The sequence below is a fragment of the Erpetoichthys calabaricus genome, chromosome 12, assembly GCF_900747795.2.
Source record: "Erpetoichthys calabaricus chromosome 12, fErpCal1.3, whole genome shotgun sequence".
Lineage (NCBI taxonomy): Eukaryota > Metazoa > Chordata > Cladistia > Polypteriformes > Polypteridae > Erpetoichthys > Erpetoichthys calabaricus.
The window spans coordinates 16080563-16093632 of NC_041405.2; positions in this window are offsets into that span (position 1 = coordinate 16080563).

Consider the following 13070-nt stretch of genomic DNA (forward strand, 5'->3'; position numbering starts at 1 on the left):
AGTCTGTGCACTTTTTGTGCCCCATTTCAACTCGTGTATTAGATGAATACGTAAAATGAATGGAAAGAAAGGGGGAAAGAAGAATGAGGATCCTGCGAGCTGGATCACCCTCGGGGAATCGTGCCACATGGCCGTAGTGCCTTAACTGATGCTCCCTCACAATGCAGGTAATGTGCCTCAATCAGGGGGAAAGAATAAGAAACTGAACAAAGACTGAATAGAAAACTATCGATTCAGGGGATCAGTAGCATAATGTAACTGAAGCTTAATGATTAATTTGTAATGAGCACTGCAGCCAAAAGGACAGGCACACATGTAGACCACTACTATATCTTATATATAAACGTCTATGCGTGGAAGTGTGTGTGTCTGTCCGTCCAACCCAGAAGTGAGAGTCGGAGTTGGGGTAAGGCCTCCACCTCCAAGGATACACAAGCGAGGCCAGCAAGTCGACAAAACGAAACCTCCAAAGAAAGACAAAGTTGTTTAGCCGCTAATGCACAAGAAATGTGAGCATGAAATCTTTACATTTCAATTGATTTCTGACAATTTGAATAGTTTCTAGGACCCCGTGCTTTTTACGGCACGGGCTTACACAGCTAGTGGTATAATAACAACAAATAGGGTTTAGTTAAGCATCATTGTCTGTGTATTTACTACGTGATGGACACTGCAAATATTTTGGCTTGGCTGGTTTGCATTTCCAGTTAGACAGTACTGTTGACTTACTTTAGTTATTCGTTTAGACGTGCAGTCAGAAGGTGGACTCAATGGAAACGTGTCTGTGGTTCGCCTGGTGTCTCTAGGCAGTGTTTTGAGCACTAAATTCTGCATCTTCTGTGACACTTCATTATCAATTCTGTTAACGCAGACAGTCATTTTCACATCCTCTTAATGTTTACTTCGAATGCATATTTTACAATTCATTTTTTCACAGCTACCAGTTCTTTCAAACTTGCATCCAACGCTATCATCGTAACAGTGAACAACAGCATCAATGTATCTTTCACTTTTACCACTCGTCCATCAATGTCTTTGAATGCCAATGTAGAAAGTTTTTTCCCTTGCAGCAGTCAGTCAGTCAGTCAATTTATAATCTGCTTATTCCTGAATGGGGTCGTGGGGGTCTGCTGAAGCCTATTCCAGTGAGCATAGAGTGCAAGGCAAGGAACAAACCCTGGACAGGGTGTCAGCCCATCACAGGGCAAACACACATACACCCACACACACAAAGCACACACTTGAGCCAGCTTAGAATCGCCAGTTCACCTTACCTGCATGTCTTTGGACAGTGGGAGGAAACCAAAACACCTGGAGAAAACTCATGCAGACATGAGGAGCGCATGCAAACTCCACGCAGGGGGGACCCGGGAAGCAAACCTTGGTGTCCTTACTGCAAGGCAGCTGTGCCACTTTGTTGATGCAACAGGTCAGGTCAGGTCAGGTCAGTCAGATTGGGGAGCATGTGATGGTACAGCACATTGCTGCACCCACCATATAATGAAAGAGCTCTGGATCCTGGTTGGCAAACCCCCCGCTCCAGGAAGACACGCAGTCCAGACCCACCCTCCGGAAGTGACCTTGTATCTGTTGCACCTAGTTGTTACGTGGGCATCCTCTTGGCCTGGTCCAGCCGCTCAGTCCCTCAACAATGAGGATCCTGAGAACTGGATCACCCTCGGGGAATCACGCCACATGGCCATAGTGCCTTAACTGATGCTCCCACACAATGCAGGTAATGTGCCTCATTCAGGACTCCGTGAGCAACCACTCATTCAACACAAAATCAAACCAGCAGTACCCAAGGATTCCTCGAAGAGACAGGTTATATTTATTTTTAACACATGCAATGTGCTCTCCACAAATACGACATGCATTTTATTAGGAGACTTTTTGGCTGTAGAAGCTTGCTCTCTGTCAGATCTGCTTAACGAAAGCACCATCGCTCTTTGCAGTTCAATATCACCACCTCTACTCTGAGTGCTACATTCATGCGGTGTTGGATTAGTTTAGAAATGTGACATCCAATGAACTGCCTAATTATCCTCACCCACTTTATAAGCAAAATTCGTTCATGATTGTCTCCAGACGTATGGCTCTGCATGACAAGTATCTTCAGATTGTTCCTGCCTTGCTCCCAATGCTTGCTGGCTTAGGCTCCAGCTTCCCCACAACTCTAGTCTCGATAAGCAAGACTAGAAAATGTATGGATATTATTATTACAAAATAAATAGTCAATTTCCTTGTTCCAGTCAGTTAATGACACCTACAGATAATCAAGAAGACAAAACAGAAAACAGTAAGGTGGTGCAGAGGCCAGAAGTCTCATGGTTCAGTACTCAGGTACCAGATCAAGTCCAAGGTGGGGTAGCACAGTTTGTAAATGTGCAATTCCCAGGGTCACTTTCATCTCTTAACACTAATCTATCACATCCCTGCCAATCTGACACACTAACTTTACAGGAGGGTGTGTCAGTGCTTGGGTGCGCTTCGTCACAGACTGGCATCCATTCTCAGGCTGCTGCTCCCTGCTTTGAGCTATTCACTGCCACTCCCAGCAGCTTTCTGTTTAGTGACAGGCATTTGCAAAATGCAGTATTAATGTACCTTAAATGTCCTTTCACTTCTTAAGGTTTCCCATAAATTGTTAAATTCATTAAATCATGAGTGAAAATAAAACTTTTCCAATCTGGTAACTTGATTAGAGGAAAAACATAAACTTCCATTTACTCAATCTGCTGCTCGACACTCACAACTAAAACAAAATGTTCACCTCCCTCCAGTCGTTTCAAATATCTGGGATATTCCAGGCTACAAAGGGGAACACTGCATTTAGTTCCCGTAATGGGACGGGGAGTTGGCAACCCTGATCCTGGAGGGCCGCAGTGGCTGCAGGTTTTCACACCTTCCACTTTCTTCATCATTGACCTATTTCTGCTGTTGATTGACTCCTTTTCCTTTCATTTTAATTGAGTTGTTTTCAAGATTCTGAATTCCTTTTTTTTTTTAAATGGCGGTCAAACAAAACGGAGATGTGAAGCGAGCCAAGAGATGATAATCTTATCTATCTATCATATAGATGTCTTATATATATATATATATATCCATCCATCCATCCATTTTCCAACCCGCTGAATCCAAACACAGGGTCGCGGGGGTCTGCTGGAGCCAATCCCAGCCAACACAGGGCACAAGGCAGGGAACCAATCCTGGGCAGGGTGCCAACCCACCGCAGGACACACACAAACACACCCACACACCAAGCACACACTAGGGCCAATTTAGAATCGCCAATCCACCTAACCTGCATGTCTTTGGACTGTGGGAGGAAACCGGAGTGCCCGGAGGAAACCCACGCAGACACGGGGAGAACATGCAAACTCCACGCAGGGAGGACCCGGGAAGCGAACCCGGGTCTCCTAACTGCGAGGCAGCAGCGCTACCACTGCGCCACCGTGCCGCCCTTATATATATATATATATTATATATATATATATATCATAGATATCATATCATAGATACTATATATCTATATTGCATTTTCTTTCTATCATATAGTGCCTTTCATCCACCTATTATAGGGTACTTTTCATCTATCTATCTATCTATCTATCTATCTATCTATCTATCTATCTATCTATCTATCTATCTATCTATCATTGAAGTAGACTGACATGGCAGGGGCTCCCTCAGTCCCAATAAAGGCATGCAGAGAATTCAGAACAGATAGCAGAATTAGGCTTTATTGTATGGCGTGCATACGAACTCAACTCAGATGTAACAATGAGCATCCAGCAATAGGTACCTTTTTCTTTTATTACAATTCTTATCATTTAAGCCATTATCATTCCTCATCTGACTTCTAGCATTCCATTGCTCAAGTCCTGCCCCTAATTAATCTACCATTATCTCTTGGCTGGGTTTGTGTCAAAATCTTCGCTGTCTATCATATCTGTCTGTCAGCCCCTACCTGCAGCCCCCTTCTTTCCAATCGCACACCCATTATTTACAACCCAAAAGTTTACATTCCCCTCATTATCAAGGGGCCCATCTCTTCTCAACTATCCTGTATGTCCTGACTTTAACTTAAAGAGATAATGGTGGTCTGTAGCTTATACAGCGTAATAAAATATATAGGCATGAGCTTTTTAACTCCTAACTCTCACATCTTAATACTTATATATAGTGTCTACTTTTCTTATTTGGTTATAATAAATTTCTAATACATTGAAATTACCAATTATATGAATATATGTTTCTATACTATCTATCTGTAATATGTAATACTATTCTGCCGACTATACCAACTATACCAAAATTAATCAATCTATCTATCTATCATATAGTGCCTTTCATCTGTCTATCTACGCTATTTGGCCAAACATTTATGGACACCTGGCCATCACACCTATTTTTGGGCAATCCCACACTTTGCAGCTCTACCGGCCTCTACTTATCTTTCTACAAGATTTTGGAGGGTCTCTGTGGGAATTTTCTGTTTATTCAGCAAAAAAAGCATATGTGCAGTCAGCTACTGATGTAGACAACTTGAATCACAATTGGCATTCCAATTCATCCCAAATGTGTTCAATAGGATTGAGGTCAGGACACTGTGCCATTCCTCTATGTTTTTATGGCCTTGACTTTGTGCATTGGGTCATAGTTATGCTGGAACATAAAAGGACCTTCATCAAACTGTTGCCATTAAGTGTACAATTGTCAAAATTGTCTTTGCTTGCTGTTGCATTAACCGGTTCTGGGTGAGACTGTGGGACAGCTTAGATATTAGCTAAACAAATTAGCTTGATGCACTGAATGGTCTCCTCTCGCTTGTTAAATTTTTTATATTCTTAGATTCCCTTCAGTTCTACATTACGTAACCCAAATATCACCACAAGCATCAGAACATTAAAGTCAAAGAGAAGGAGGAATGAGGGTAGTGCATATGAACAGAAAGCTTCTATCGCTCTTATTGCTGGAGTTACACTTTCTTCCTCTTTGTCTACCATTCTCCTCCTCTGAGTAGGGCAGCTTTCCTTGTAGATTTCTTGTTATTCTCGGTGTGATTCCACCCTTGAAAAGAAAATAAGTCTCTGAAAATGTGAACTTTTCCTTTGATTTTGGAGGTTCATCCTTCTATTTGAATTTATTTTGTATGAGCTTTTGTCAAGGATTATAATTTTGCTGCTCATTTTGAGTCTCTTCTCCTTTATGCTTATATATAGTGTATGAATACTCCCCTTTCCCTTTCAGTTATACTTTAGAGTTATCTATTGCGTCATTAGAACAGTTTGGACAAGAGAAGGCCATTCAGGCCAACAAACTTGCCAGTCCCATCCACTTAATTCTTCTAAAATAATATCAAGTTTTTGAAAGTCCCTAAAGTCCGACTGCCTATCATACTTCTTCATAGTTTATTCCATTCCACGCGTCTGTTCTTCTCTGGTTTCATCTTACACTTGATTTTTACTGCCATGCTTTGGCATATTCAAACTTAATAAATTTAACTTTAAGCTAATAAGTTTTCAGGGGTTCCATAGACTTTACGTCCCAATCATAACAGCAACACTCTTGTATTAGGGTGGATTCCTGATTTACACTAAATGTTTTGACTAAAAATGGAGGGACGCAATTAAGATTCATATTTGGGACATTCCCATATTTTTGTTTGATTTGTGGACTATGCACATGGTAAACTCAACACACTCCACATTCCAGTTAAGTCACATAAAATTTTATTGTTACATGTGCAGGGTGTCAGCAGAATGTAAATGACTAAAATGTGTCTAAACGTGTGTGCTCGTAAAAAGTACACGTATGCGGTAAGTAGCCCATACGCCCCAAATCCTAAAGCATGTTCTCCAGATCCAAACTTATATCATAAGATGGGACATTTGTCAGTCCCGCCGAGGTGGAGTCATTAATTCATGAACTAATCTGGCAGCCTATTTCATTGCAAGATGCATATAACGAGTTTAAAATGTGCTAAAAATTCTTAAACAATGTGTAAAATCTTTCCTTTCCATGGTTTGCCACTATTGATGTGATGTGTGGAATAGATCTGTTTGTATGTTTGATGCATCACCAAATAGAAACACATGAGTGTAATGAACCTAGAGCTGTTACTGGAGTTGTGCAGAGAAGTGAAAAGGAAGACGACGAGTGATTTGGAAAGGCATGGCGGAGAAGGTGAAACGAAATATTAATAACACTCATTAAAAAATAATGAAGATGTCCTCTAATGGTGGCCATATGGTAGCAGAGCAAATGTTGCAAAAAAAGACGAGCTTTCCCCATGCACAGAATTCTTGTTTCTCCTAATTAATTATGAAAGCAATGCTTACAAAATACAAGAGGGATAAAACGGCACAAAATCCCACATGTAAACGTTTGCTTGCTTCGACTATCCCATTCGTATCACACTCCAGAGTCCACAGAAAAACATCCTCGATGGTGCTATGTACCTTAGTGTTTAAAATAGACCATGACTAACAAGCTATATGGGCTCACCAGCAAATAGTTACATTAAAAAACTGCAAGGAAAAATCACCGGCTCAGTTCTCCTTGTGTTATTTTGCTGTGCACCTTCTAGACTAGGGGTTCTCAGTTATGATACTGGAGAGCCCGCAGAGGCTACAGGTTTTCATTCCTAACTACTTTCGTAATTAGACGACGGTCCTTGCTGATAGTATTTAATTCTACAGTCTATTATTGCTTTCAATCTTAATTGTTGTAGATGTTCACCTTCTGAGAATGTGATTCATACGTTTTGTGGATGAGAAAGAATTTGTATTTCTCGGTTCTTTCAGTTTTTCTCTCTCTGTTTTATTACCACAGTTTTAAATAGAACCAAGTTAGCTGGAGAGCTGCTGGGTCCATAATCATTTGTGTCTCACTATTAAATTGTGGGAAGTTTTAAGGTAAAAGGTAACAATTAAAACTTAAATGCAGTGGTTTAGAATTAAATAGGCAACTAAAGGCTCTGAAGTGTATTGCAACAGCTGAGTTAGATAAAATTAAGGCCAAAGAAATGTATCGCTTTAGCAGCAAATAAATTGATTCTAATAAACAAACTGGATGAAGTGAAAACATGCACACATTGAAGACCCCCATTGTAGGAAATCACTTACCAAAGAAGAGAAAAAAAATGACTTTGTAAATGTCACTTCTCGCAGAAAATGTTTTTGTGCGTTGTGTTCATTATGAAAAGTAAAATATGAAGAACGTCTTGTTGATTTAAATGCCCAACCTGGACCATTCCACCGAACATATGGTATTATGGAGTGCTCTCCACATGCCAGCGAAGATCAAGTGGGTTAACTCTGAATTAGTAATCTGTACAGCGGGATAACTTATAATGTCTAAGTAGAGTGATACTGTCACACACGGTACATTGAAGAGTTTCATGGGATCCAAAATGGATGCATGTAATGGGAAAGAGACACCGCCTTTAACGGGGCCAAAATTTTCCTTCTTTGAGTTGAGTTGACGAGAAGGCACCTGAAGAACGTCACTTCTACCTTATTGCTAGGCCCATCCCTGTATAAAAGAACACTGATGACCAGAAATGTGTTATGATTGGATTGATGTGATTAATGGCAGATGAAGACTCCTCCATCTTTTCAAAGTGAAATATATTACTGCTTTTTCTTCTCCCTTTCCACAATTAAATGGGGTTTTCCTATCTGGGACCCCAACAATTTGACATGCTTCTGTTTCATCTTTCCACACACACACACACAAACTATACATACAGTTGCGCAAGAGTGTTTGGAGAGTGTCTCGAGGGCTCTATCAAGGTAAGACAACCAACAGCAGTATCAGGGTGAAAGAGATCGCTAACCATCTCTTCTTTTCCTCTCAGACCAGACGAGCTAGGATATCAATCTTAGTAAAAACCCGGAGATTCCATCTCTTCAGCACTGGAAAATGGTGCCCATTCGAACAATGCCTGCTTAGCGTAAGGAGCTCCATGAAGGAAAAGCTTTGTTATATGGAAAGCAAACAGGACCCGACAGGTTCATCTTATTTTTCATTCCCTCAAGTTAAACGGGGTACCCCAGCTAGCCTCCAACCCTTTATCATTTTCTGTTCTCATTCCGTACCAGAATTACTACATATACTGTATATGTATATATAAAAATACACACACATACATACATACATATGACAGAATGCACTGCCTCAACATATAAAACAGTGTTGGAGAGCAACCAAACTAAGCAATTCATAGTTCCTCCTTCAACTTTGATTTTCATGATAGGGCTTGGCAGAGCTACACATTTTGAAGTCCCTCCATGCACAGTATTTCAAGGGCAGATCATGCTGATCCACCCTAATACTATAACTAATGTGTGTTTGTGAGTATGTAAGCTTATATGTTTAAGGTATATATACACACACATACAGCGATGAGCCAAAATATTATGACCACCTCACTTAAACTGAATGGCATTCACTATCTTGTCAGAGATAGATAAATTAGACCGTAAGACGACATTAGGTACTCATAGTTGATGTGTGGAATGAAAAAGATATATGGCCAGGTATTAAGATCTGAGTGACGCTGATAAAGGGACAAATCATTATGGCCAGATAACTGGGTTAAAGCATTTTGGAAATAACAAGGCTTGTGGTGTGCTCACAGTCAGCCTTGGTGAGTACCTACCAACAGTGGTCGGTGGAAAGATAGCCATCTAACAACCTCTCAGTGGTTTGTGGGTTAAGACTCAACAAATCAAGAGGTCAACAAAGGCTATCCTGACTGGTATAAACCAATAGAAGGCTACTGTGGCACAAACCACAGATAATTTCAATGATGGTGATGGAAGTAATGTTGTCACGATGCACAGTGCACTGAACCCTGCTGCGTATGAGACCACATAGTTGTAGGTCAGTCAGAGTGCCCATGGTAATCCCTGTTCATGGTTGAAAGCACTTACAAAGGGAGTACGGACATCAAAACTTGACCTCGAATCAATAGAAGGTGGTCACCTGGTCCAATCAATAGCATTTTCTACTTCACCACTTGGACAGTCAGGTACATGGAAATAATTTATGGCACCGGGATGCACTGTGGGAAGATGACAAGCTGGTTGAAGGAGCATGATGCTTTGGGCAATGTTCTCCTGAGAAACCCTGGGTCTGGGCATTCAAGTGGACATTAGTTTGAAGTGTACCACCTGCCTAAATATCACTGCAGGCCAAGTACGCTCCTTCGTGGAAAGGGCAGCATCGACATGCACCCTGCCACATTGCATGAATTGATCAGGGATGCTTTGAGGAACATTCCCCAGATCTCAATCCAGCTGAGCATCTTTCAGATGTGTTGGAACAACAAATCCAATCTGATATGACTCCACCTCACAACTTGCAGGAGTCATAGGATCTGCTGCTAACGTCCTTGTACCAGATACCACCAGACAACTTCAGAGGTCTGGTAGAGCCAATACTTTGCCAGCATATGGAGGAGCACCAGCATATCAGGCAGATATTCATAATGTATTGGCTCATCAGTGTATAGACACAGCCAGCTTTTTACTTCTCAATGTGAGTTTTTCGATGAGCCTTAAGGCTCTCTGAATGGCTAAAACATCTCCCACACTCAGCACAACTATATGGCTTCTCCCCGGTGTGGATTCTAATATGTCTCTTAAGTGAGCCTAGGGCAGTGAACATCCTTCCACATTCTGGGCACACATATGGCTTTTCTCCAGTGTGAACCCGTATGTGCACTTGAAGGTTTTTCGAATGCATAAACGTTTTTCCACATTCATTGCACCTGTATGGCTTCTCTCCTGTGTGAGTCCTCATATGGACTTTAACATATCGTGCACTAGAGAAGGCCTTGCCACAGTCAGCGCAACCATATGGCTTCTCGCCCGTGTGACTTATGCAGTGCTGTCGGAAGCTTTTTACATGGGCAAAGGTCTTCTCACATTTAATGCAGTAGAATGGGTGTGCACCGCTGTGAATCCTCTGATGAGATTTAAGGCCACTTAGGTTGGTGAAGGTCTTGCCACACTCTGTGCAGGAGACAGTGTGGACCTTGATGTGAACTTGCAGGTTTTCTAAATTGGTGTACGACTTGCCACATTTAGAGCAGCTATACATTTTGTGTTCAGCATGAATCTTCTGGTGGATTCTGAAATTATCTATGCTTTTGAAGGTCTTGTCACACTGTTGACAGTGGTGGGGCTTCTCATCTGCATGCCTCTGCAGGTGGATCTTCAAACTTATAGGGAAGCGGAAAAGCCTACCACACTCTCGGCAGGAATGTGGTTTATTTGCCATGTGGCTCTTCTGGTGCGGTTTAACAAGTGATAGCACACTGAATGCTTCACGCCTGTGAGATTTTGCTTCCATGTGAAACTTTGCATGCTGTGCTAAGCTTTCTGAATCAGAGAAGGTTAGAGGACATTGACTGCAGGTCAATTTTGCATCCTTTGAATGAACAGTATGATGACTTTCAAGGAAACTCAATTGGGCAAATGTTTTCCCACACTCATTACACACATATGAGCCACAAGGACCTGTCTGCAAACTCTGATTCTCAGCACTTGAAGAAAATGGAGGTTTTTCACTGACTTGGCAGTTCTTCTTGATATTCTCTGGTGGACTCTTCACAGAAAATTCTTTTCCAGGTCCACCTTTGTCAACCTGTAAACTTTTGTCTTTAGAAATAACAGGCTCAGCAGTCTTTAGTTTGATATGAATAGGCACATAGTCAATGGGCTCCTCCTTGATCCGAACAGGTTTTGAAAAAGGAAGAAGTTCTCCTTTGTCCTGTCCAGCAGCTCCTAGACGGAGTTCTTCCTCAGAACAGACCGATTTTTTGGCCAGAGTTGCCTCCTTCATGTGGACAGGCATCTCAAGAAGCTCTTCTTTCATTTGAACAGGCACACAAATATTGGGCTGCTCTTTGACAGAAGGGGTAGTCACTGGTCCAATGGCCATTTCAATGGCCTCCTCTTTAACCTGGTTTTGGTCTGATCCAGCACTTGCCACTAGGCTCCTGTCATGATTTAATTTTTTGGATGGGAAGGAATTTCCTGTTCCAAACCCAGCATCTTTATCTGTATGGAAAAACAAAAATCACGTAAAAACATTGCAACAAGTATTTTAGAAAATCCTTTTGAACGGAACACGTTAAAAACATAACGGCCAAATTTCTTTTTGCTAACAAAATATAATAAAAAGCAAAACTGTACACAATAGACACTTTTAATTTTACTAAAGGAAATGTTTTATATTCGGTAGTGGGAGACCCATTTAGCCCAAACTTAAAATCAGTGGTCCACTGATCTCTTTGATCAGGTAGCATTATATTATTTTATGTTCTAGAATGGACCGGTATTCCTTCTAGGGTCATTTCTTATCTTCAACAGTTCGGCCGGCATAAACAGTGGAGCAAAACAACTCTGGCTTGGATTAAGAGAGTCTGAGGATAGATAGATAGATAGATAGATAGATAGATAGATAGATAGATAGATAGATAGATAGATAGATAGATAGATAGATAGATAGATAGATAGATAGATAGATAGATAGATAGATAGATAGATAGATAGATAGATAGATAGATAGATAGATAGATAGATAGTCTATCCTGCAGACTATACCAAAATCTATGATAGATAGATAGCACATGTATGCTTTTCATAATATTTATAGAACTTTATTTTATTTATCTTTATGCTATATTTATTCTAAAATATTGCAGGACTTTATTAATTTTATTTCCCTTTGAAATTTAAGAGGATGTACTGCATATAGAAGTCATAGCTTTTAGCAAACGCTGACAAAAAGTAAAATATGTACATAAGTTAAGAGCTTACAAAACCTGAGTGATTAAAGTACTTACAAATATTATGATTATGTTTTTCTACAAATCTGAACTTAATGAAACCTGTAGGATATTGGATACATGGTACAAGATTGGACAAAGACCCCTGGTCAACAATTATTTTTTTACCAATGATAGTGATTTTTGTTCTAAGCATCTAAAATATAATAAAACACTACTATGTGTGTATCTAGTCCCTCCAAGCAATTTTATTAGTCAGGTTGGCTTTGGTTTCTCAGTGGTAGGGATGATGACTGAATACTTTAGGTGTGAGAAGTTCAATATTTAATTGTGACCTTTTTATTATTTTTACAATAAAAAGGAGTTAAAATGAAGCATTTCAAAAACAATAGAGTAAATAACTTACCAAGTGAATTTGAGTCAGTAAATACTAATGAGGCAGAATCCGAGTTGCCTTTAAAGACGTGAAGAACTTGCAAAAAGAACGAATGATGTTTCCACAATGGGTAATAGAGATCTGTCTACCATCGGTGGTAGGAAAAAAGTGGACAGGAGGTCAGCAATATAGCTCAAAATCACAGTTTGAGAAGCAAGCTTTACTGGTATGTGATCCAGAGAGGAGGCACTGGATAAGAGAGGTTCAGATACACAAGAATACTAAACAGAGGTATAGGAGGAACACTCAAGAGTCACCTTAAAAGAAGGAAAAGTGTTTACACTGGGCATTAGAGAGACATAAAGATACCAAGGAATGGTGTAGAAGGAACATTGGGAGTCACTACAAAGACATACAAAAGATGTTTTCACACCGGATAATGGGGGCCTGTCTATTACAGGTGATAGTCAAAAAGCAGATAGGAGGCCTTGGAATTATACAGTCTGAGTAGCCAGCGTTATGGTAATGCAATCGAGAGAGGATGCACCGGGCAAGGACAGTTGAGCCACATGAAGATACCGAACAGAATCACTGGAGGAACATTGCAGGTACACGTATTGAAATAGAGGCTGAGGAACACAAGTATACTGAGAAGATGCTCAAAGACAGACATTAGATAAGATGTTTGCTCATGGCAAGATATATGTGGCTGTATCAAAGTGTCAAAAGGAGGGAACATGTGAAGATGATGATAACTGGTGAGGAAAGTCACAGTGATTCAAGAAACACAGCATACAGAGAGGTCCTATAAGGTTAGAAGTACAAGGGGGATAGAGAAATGAATGGTTGGGGATATGATAGCAGTATATTATGGTCATTAGTCTCACA